Source organism: Pinus tabuliformis, chromosome 2_2 (assembly GCF_031772625.1).
Source record: "Pinus tabuliformis cultivar Carrire ecotype Pingquan chromosome 2_2, CPIR1, whole genome shotgun sequence".
NCBI classification, from domain to species: Eukaryota; Viridiplantae; Streptophyta; class Pinopsida; order Pinales; family Pinaceae; genus Pinus; species Pinus tabuliformis.
Genome location: NC_142300.1, coordinates 1,054,073,237 through 1,054,082,098, shown reverse-complemented (window position 1 = coordinate 1,054,082,098; position 8,862 = coordinate 1,054,073,237).

Genomic DNA, 8,862 nt, shown 5'->3' with positions numbered 1-8,862 from the left:
CTTAACACCTTTCGGCTTCCCCATGTATCCACATCCCATCTTCATCTTGATTACTATATATCACTAGTATTGGTTCCCTACATTCCTCATCCTTGAGTATGGGCATGGAAAATTTACCCTAAGATGTTGATTCAACATAAATGAAGGAAAAAAACATAAACCATATGTTAAAATGAAAAATATTAGAAGCAATAAATGAAAGTGAGTGGAAAAAATCATAGCCTTAGCTCTACCCCCTTCATTATCTGTAACACACCTAACCCATAGTGTTATATTAGGGATATGGGGCATAACTAAACCCAAACTCAAAGGTTTATTATGAAGATGGGTTTATTAAATTTCTTCTTTATTCCATCGCCTCAAATCATCTTTATTATACTACCATCATCTTTTGTTTGTTGAGAGCTTTGCAGCAATATAAATTTTCTCATTCCCAGCTACAGGCACAAAGTGATGCCAAGTTGAATTTTTTCCCCTTAAGGGCCACATCATCATTTGTACATGTCCATGTGGCTAACACATGGCTATCACTATCCATGTCACACCTTCACATTGGTCCACGTCCCCGACCCATGTGTTATACTGGGCCACACCATATTAACATTTTTCATAAAAATGTGTTGAAAATAGCAACAAAAAATGCTAAAAATAGAATTTCTAAAAATAGCACTGCTATAAATAGCAGTTCAGCTAGTGTTGATCTTAGCGACAATGGATGGAAAAATGGAAGTGCTAAAAATAGCATTCTATAAATAGAATTTCAGGATACCTTCCTATTTCAGTTAGTCCCTAAACTAAAATAGTGAAGTAAAATTCGAATTTGATCTTAGTAGAAGTTTGTAAAATAATTAATTAATTCATCTTGAGTTAATTAGTTAAGTAAAATCAAACTTGAAGTCTATGTGGGGACATGAAACAGTTTCTCCATTAATTGAGTAATTTATCCATTAGTTAAAGAGATAAGGATGAGTTGTAATATTGAGTTGTAATTAGTTGACTTAGTTAACTGAGTCAAGTCCAGTTAGATTAATTCAAACAGTTTGTTGAATTAATGTAAGTTCAGTTAGTTAATGCTTGCATGAATGTAACTATTGCACTTTAGATAACTGAGTATTCACTCATAAATAACTCATGCATGTCAGTTCAGATAGAGACCCAGTTGAGATCAGATGGAGGGGCAATGTACTATTAGTTGCTAGTATATTCCATTGTGAATATTCCTTGCATGCAAAAGGAATTATTTCCTTGAGGATTGCACAATTATTTCTTCAGGTTTAGTGAGTGTGATGAGGCCAATTGACACATGTGACATCATTGGACCCCAAGAAAAATTGCTCAAGGAAATAGGAGGCTTGGAGGGCTTGAGGAGGACATATACAGTGTCTATTCAGTCTGTGAGCTGAATTGTTTTGATTGCAGAGAGAGAAGGATAGCTTGAGTGCTGATTCTTTTTTTAACTTGAACAAGATTTCTAATTGTATGATAATACAGAGTTGGGGTTTTAGGCTGAGGCCTTCTCCATGGTATTTCTTATGTGTTATGTGTGATTGATTTCTCTTTCTCAGTTATATGTGTTCTTGATCTTGCTTAATCCGATTAAGCTTTCGCAAAGTGTTGTAGAAGTAGATCTTGTAATGTGTTTTAGTATATTCCATAATGTATTGATCTACAGTGGGAATTTCTACATGGTATCAGAGCAAAGGTGAACAAGGCGAAGAATAGTATACGAGAAGTTCGAAGTTCGAAGTTTGGTTCCTGAATATAGAAATCAAGTTCTTATCACATCTCTATTTCACCTATGGCATTCAGTGGTTTAAGACTCGAGTATGACCTTGATGGCAACTCGAATTATATATCCTAGAAGGATTGCATGGAGGCAGTATTAGAGGATAATGTTCTAAAGGACTTCATTGATCAAGAAGTCCCAAAGCAGATTGATGCTACTCAACTGGTGGAATGGAAGAAATGTGTGGCTAGAGCAAGGAGAATCCTCCTAGAGGGAGTTTGAGACCACATTGTCTTGAGCCTCCATGGGAGGGAGACACCATTTTCGAGTGGAAAACATTGAAATATTTATATCAGAATAGCAACGATCAGAGGAAGTTGGCGCTGAAAGACAAGCTTCGTAAGATCAAATGTGAAAAAGGTAACACAATCTCTACATATTTGAAAAATCTCACCACCTATAGGGATGAGCTTGGAAGTGTAGGGATCACTAATGCTGATGATGACATGGTGAGTCTTACACTCCTCGGTCTTCCTAAGAGCTGGCATAGCTACCAGGAATCAGTTAATGGAAGAGAAAAACTACCAGATTGGGAACGACTTTGGTTGGATCTAATGCAGGAGGAAATAAGAAGAAGCACCAGAGATGGATCCTCATCGAAGCAAGATGATGAGGAAAATCTAGCCTTAGTGAGTAAGGCAAGGAAAGGGAAAGGGAAGGCGTCTAATCCCAAATCTAGTTCTCCCATGGTGGTAAGAAGATTGACAAATCGAAAGTGAGATGCTTTCATTGTCATGAAGTGGGCCATCATGCTACGAATTGTCCATAGAAGAAATCCAAGAAGGGTTCCTCAAAGGGATCTGATGGTGAGGCACTGGCCTCACAATTTGAGCTAGATTTCTCACTTATCGCATGCATGGTTTCATCCATGGTGGGATGTGTGTGGTACCTAGACAGTGGAGTTTCATTCCACATGTCAGGTGACAAGAATATTTTCAGTACCTTGGAGGAGAAGGATCTCCAGATGCAGATCGAGATGGGTGATGATGGAAAGGACCATGTTTCAGGTGAAGATACAGTTGTGTTTTAGAGGGAGCATGGAGCTCCCCTCACCCTGACTGATGTAAAGTATGTACCAAGTCTGAAGCAGAATCTTGTGTTTGTCGCTATGCTAGAAGATAAAGGCTATGATGTAGTCTTTAGTTAAGGAAAGGTATTCTTGAGGCATATTGGTACTCGACAGACAAAGTGAATAGGGATTTGAGTCAAGAATCTCTACAAGCTGGAGGTAGACGATTGTGCTGCTTTGAGTTCTAAAGCTGAGATGGTGCAGAGCCAAGATGTTGGCGAGCTATGGCATAGAAGACTAGGCCACTTGCACCATGGATCCCTGAAGATCATGCAATAGATTTCTATCGGATTACCCAAAGGAAAATTGAGCAAAAAACTACATGCAAAGGTTGTATCTTGGGTAAGTATGCGAAATATTCCTTTCTGGATCGAGACAGTAGAGCTGGAGCAATCCTGGAGCAAGTTCACTCAGATGTTTGTGGGCCTTTCTCTACAGCCTCCACCACTAAACAAAGGTACTATGTTATTTTTATTGATGATTTTTCTCGTAGATGCTGGATCTACTTTATGCGAAAGAAGGATTAGAACTTCTTGAGGTTTTGTGATTTTAAAGCCATGGTAAAGAAAGAACATTGAAAGAAAATAAAAGGCTTGTGTAGTGACAATGGTAGAGAGTATGTATCTCAACAGTTTAAAGACTTTTGTGCTGCAGAAGGTATTAAACGGGAATTGACGGCACCCCATAACCCATAGTAGAATGGGGTGGCTGAAAGGAAGAATAGATCGATTGTGGGAGCAGCTTGAGTGATGTTGCATGACCAAAGCCTACCACTGCAATTGTGGGTTGAGGCATGCAATACAGCAGTATACTTGCAAAATAGAAGCCCGCATCGTATACTGGGGATGAAGACACCTATGGAGGCCTATTCTAGGAAGTGACCTGATGTAAGTCACTTCTGAATCTTTGGATCATCAGTTTACTGTCATGTGACCAAAGATGCCAGGAGGAAGCTAGACCCAATAACTAAGTTGGGAATACTTGTGGGGTACACGTATACACCCCACAACTATCGGATGTACCTTCCTTCCACTCAGAGGACTGTGGTACATAGGGATCTAAAGTTCAACAAGTAAAAAGCCATGCGCTTATCACTTGAGAGGGAGCTCAAGTTGCATGCAGATGAGGAACTTCCAATTCCTAAGGATGAGGAGCCTCAGATTGATGCGGAGCAGCTGCACGCTGAGGATCCAGGAGTGGAGACATCCACTGATGTTGATACTTCCAAAGGTGGGTGGAAACACTCAAGGGAAGCTGACAGGTTGATGTTGGATGCACGGGAGAATGTGGGACAACCATCTTCTTAGCGTAGACAGAGGAGGTCACTTGAGCGGTACAATGGGTACATGGCCATGGTTGGGGAGTGTGTAGATACCGAACCTTCTTCATTCGAGGAGGTAGTGTAGCAATGAGTCTGGGTTGCTATAATGGTAGAGGAGTATGACTCTATCATTTAGAACAGTGTGTGGGACGTTGTCCCAAGGCCTCAAGGCAAGTTAGTGGTGAGTTCCAAATGGCTTGACAAGGTAAATCAGGAAACTGATGGCACTGTTGAGAAACATAAGGCAAGGTTTGTTGCCCGAGGTTTCTCATAGGTCGAGCGTATCAACTACGATGAGATTTTTTCTCCTGTAGAAAGGTACTCATCGATTAGATCGATGTTGGCACTATCAGCTTAGATGGGGTGGAAGATCAACCAGATGGATGTTAAGACAACATTCCTCAATGGGAAGATTGAGGAGGAGGTGTACATTAAGCAGCTAGAGGGTTTCGAAACCTTTGATCATGAGTTGCATGTGTGCAGACTCAAGAGGGATCTGTATGGGCTGAAGCAAGCACCCTGTGCTTGGTACACCAGGATCGGCAGCTATTTCACTGGTTTGGGCTTCACCAAGAGTGAAGAAGATGTGAACCTTTACCACATCATGGTATAAGGTAAACCATTGATCATTGTTATTTATGTCGATGATCTGATTTTGACAGGTGATGATCAGCTAATACAGTCTTGCAAGGAGGACCTTGCAAGAGAGTTTGAGATGAAGGAGATGGGCTTTATGCACTACTTTCTAGGCATGGAGGTGTGGCAGAAAGATGGGGAAGTATTTCTATCTCAAGGAAAGTATGCCAATGAGATACTCAGGTGCTTTCACATGGAGAAGTGCAAGCCCATGCAGACTCCTCTAGCTGGGAACTGGAGGAAGGAGGATGCTACTTCAGGTGAGGTAGTAGCTGCTACTGTTTATCAGCAACTAGTGGGTTCACTTATCTATCTGGTGAACACACGACCCAACTTATGCTTTGCACCAGCTGAGTCAAGCTATGGTTCAGCCTACCAAGCTTTTTTGGAAGGCAGCGAAGCATGTGCTGAGATACCTCAGAGGCACATCTCAATTCAGAATTTGGTACAGATGGATAGAGGGAGTGAAGCTTCAGAGCTTCATAGATGTGGATTGGGTAGGGAGTCCATCAGACCGAAAGAGCACTTCTGGAGGAATCTTCTACCTTGGTTCAGCTGCAGTTTCCTGGTACAGCAGGAAATAGAGGTCAGTTGCACTTAGCTCAACATAGGCTGAATACATGGCTGCTAGCTAGGGTGCATGTGAAGCCATTTGGATGTAGAAGACTCTAGTGGGATTGTTTGGTTAGATGATGGATCCTACAGTGATCCAGTGCGATAACCAGAGTTGTATCAAACTCTTGGAGAATCCAGTTTTTCATGATAGGTCCAAGCACATTGATATCCGGTATCACCATCATCAATACTGTGTGGTCAAGAGGATCATGTTGTTGTTGTATGTTTCGACCGAGGAAAAAGATGTAGATATCTTGACTAAGGCATTGTCAAGATGCAAGTTCGAGTTCCAAAGAGGCGGGATTGGGGTTATTGATAATCCCTTTCTTGTTGAGAGGGAATGTTGAAAATAGCAACAATAAATGCTAAAGATAGCACTGTTATAGATAGTAGTTCAGCCAGTCTTGATTTTAGCAACAATGGATGGAAAAATGGAAGTGTTAAAAATAGCATTCTATAAATAGCATTTCGAGATACCTTCCTATTTTAGTTAGTCCCTAAACTAAAGTAGTGGAGTAAAATTCAAATTTGATCTTAGCAGCATTTGTAAAATAGTTAATTAATTCATCTTGAGTTAATTAGTTAAGGAAAATCAAACTTAAATTCTATGTGGGAACATGCAACAGTTTCTCTATTAATTGAGGAATTTATCCATCAGTTAAGAAGATAAGGATGAGTTGTAATATTGAGTTGTAATTAGTTGACTTAGTTAATTGAGTCAAGTCCAGTTAGATTAATTCAAACAGTTTGTTGAATTAATGTAAGTTCAATTAGTTAATGCTTGCATGCATGTAACTACTACACTTCAGATAACTGAGTATTCTTTCATAAATAATTCATGCATGTCAGTTTAGACAGAGACCCAGTTGAGATCAGATGGAGGGGCAGTGTACTATCAATTTCTAGAATATTCCATTGTGAATATTCCTTGCATGTAGAAGGAATTATTTCCTTGAGGATTGCACAGTTACTTCTTCAGGTTTAGTGACTGTGATGAGGCCAATTGACACATGTGACATCATTGGACCCCAAGAAAAATTGCGCAAGGAAATAGGAGGCTTGGAGGGCTTGAGGAGGACATATACAGTGTCTATTCAGTCTATGAGCTGAATTGTTTTGATTGCAGAGAGAGCAGGATAGCTTGAGAGCTGATTCTTTTTGTAACTTGAACAAGATTTCCACTTGTATGATAATACAGAGTTGGGGTTTTAGGCTGAGGATTTCCCCGTGATATTTCTTCTATGTTATGTGTGATTGATTTCTCTTTATCAGTTATATGTGTTCTCTTGATCTTGCTCAATTCGATTAAGCTTCCGCAAAGTGTTGTAGAAGTAGATCTTGTATTGTGTTTTAGTATATTGCATAATCTATTGATCTACAATGGGAATTTCTACAAAATTCTCATTATTCATAATATACGTGGTTACGATATGTGATAGGTTGATATGGCTACACCCACAGATATGTCAATACTCTGGTGTAGCTTATTTGGATTTACCTTTTAATTTGCTAGTATAATGGGTTGTTGATATGGTTGATAAGTTGATATAGGAACAAACCTCTCATTGGCTAATATGCTAATATAACCACATGAGTGATCAGGTTATCAATGAATTTATTTATAACTGAAAATTTCTTCAAAACAACGATAAGTCAATAGGTCGATGGCCAACTTGGGATTCCACCTTGTAACTCTAACACCCAATAACAACTTACCATGTTGTGAAGGCTTATGTGCTAAACATGTGGCATTGCTGACATGTATATTCAGATACCAGGACATTAAAAACTTCCCAAATCATAATCCCTTAGAAGTCTCGATATGTCAATATGATATTATGATAGCTTGTTGGGATAGGGTCCCTAGGGTCAGTTTTGGGGTTAATTAATCCAAATTTTGTATAAGTTTCGTAAAAAGATGTAAAGTCTCCACGAAATGTAAATGCAGAGCGCGCAGATAGTTAGGAGTCAAAGGGATCTTAGCCCCTTGTTTGGATAGATAGCTAAGTCAGTTTTGAGACTCACCCATGGTTCGCAGACCATGGTATTGTATTGAAAAGTCTATATATTTGAGTCATAGCGAGTCTTAGAGATAACTAATTAGAGAAGTAGATAGTGAAGAGTCAAGATAGAGAATGTTTGGGCGAGAGCTAAGGCAAGAAGGCTTTGCTTCCTGTATTTAGGCAAGAAGGGGAAGGCTCCTACAGCTGAGTGTGCAGGAGGCCTTGGTAAGTCGCAGCTGCATGTGTGGGCCCCTACAACTGAGTGCACAGTGTAGAAGAGTCTGTAATCTGAACATTGAAGATCAATAAAGACTGATTTTGAAGAATTACTGTGCAATCTGAGCATTCCTATTTACATTATATTTTATCGCTTAATGATATGTTTTCTTGAAATAATGTATGAACATCATGAAAAAACACTGAATCCGTCTTCTCAATGCATGATTTAAGTAGTTATCTTGTTTCACAAAGATAATAGTTAATTTCTACTATGTTTTCTGATGAATGGGATAGATCTGCATGAAATCAGATCTAGGGTTATTTAGCGATGCACGAAAGTAGATAAATTATCTGTTTAAGGTCTGCAAAGACTAATCGTAGACCTTCGCGAAGGCCTAGAATCCATTTTGACTTAGTTCCAGTGACGAGCCCTAGAAGGAAACTGATATGTGCAAAGGAAGGTCTGAACTGTCAGAGGTTAAGAACCATTTGTCACATGTCCCTATCTGCAGAAACTTGGTTCTAGCATCCCCCAATACTGCTTCGAGTGAGACTGCATCTTGCACTATGTAGTTTTTTTCCAAAAAGGCCAGCAATTAGGGTTTTGTTGGTTGGCGTGAACAACTCTGAACCTAGGCCAGGCTCCCTTAAGCCAATAGATGGTTCCATTGCCGGGACTGGGATCTATCTAAGAAATGTGTGATAAATGGTCCCCTATGAATAAAGAGCTTGATAAGTGGATTGATGGATTTGCGACTCAAGAGAACAGGAGCCCTAAATTAACCAAGGAGCAATGGTTGTAGAGATTTTTGTACACTGACGAGACCAACGCGTTCTTCTGTTTCTTCCCTGAAGAACTATACGAATGGTTGTCTAAATTAGATGATAGTCCAGGAGCATGGAGGCTTGAAACCCCTACAGCGTGAACTCCTAAATTAGTTCAACATCTGGAAGCATCAGAAAGAAATACCGCACAGGCTATGGATCATTGGGTTGATTGCACATTGGGTAGTTTTGTGACTTATTTCACGATTGATAGAAATATCAGCTATAATGAAGCGGAGCGAAGGATCTTTAAAGGACCACAAGGTAAGTATTTAAGTCATTGAAGACATGGATTAAAATGTTGTTGTGTGAGAAGAGGGTTATGTAGTTACCTTGATGTTTGAGGCTACATGAAGTGTGAGATTCTTTAGAAGAAATGGAGGATCTA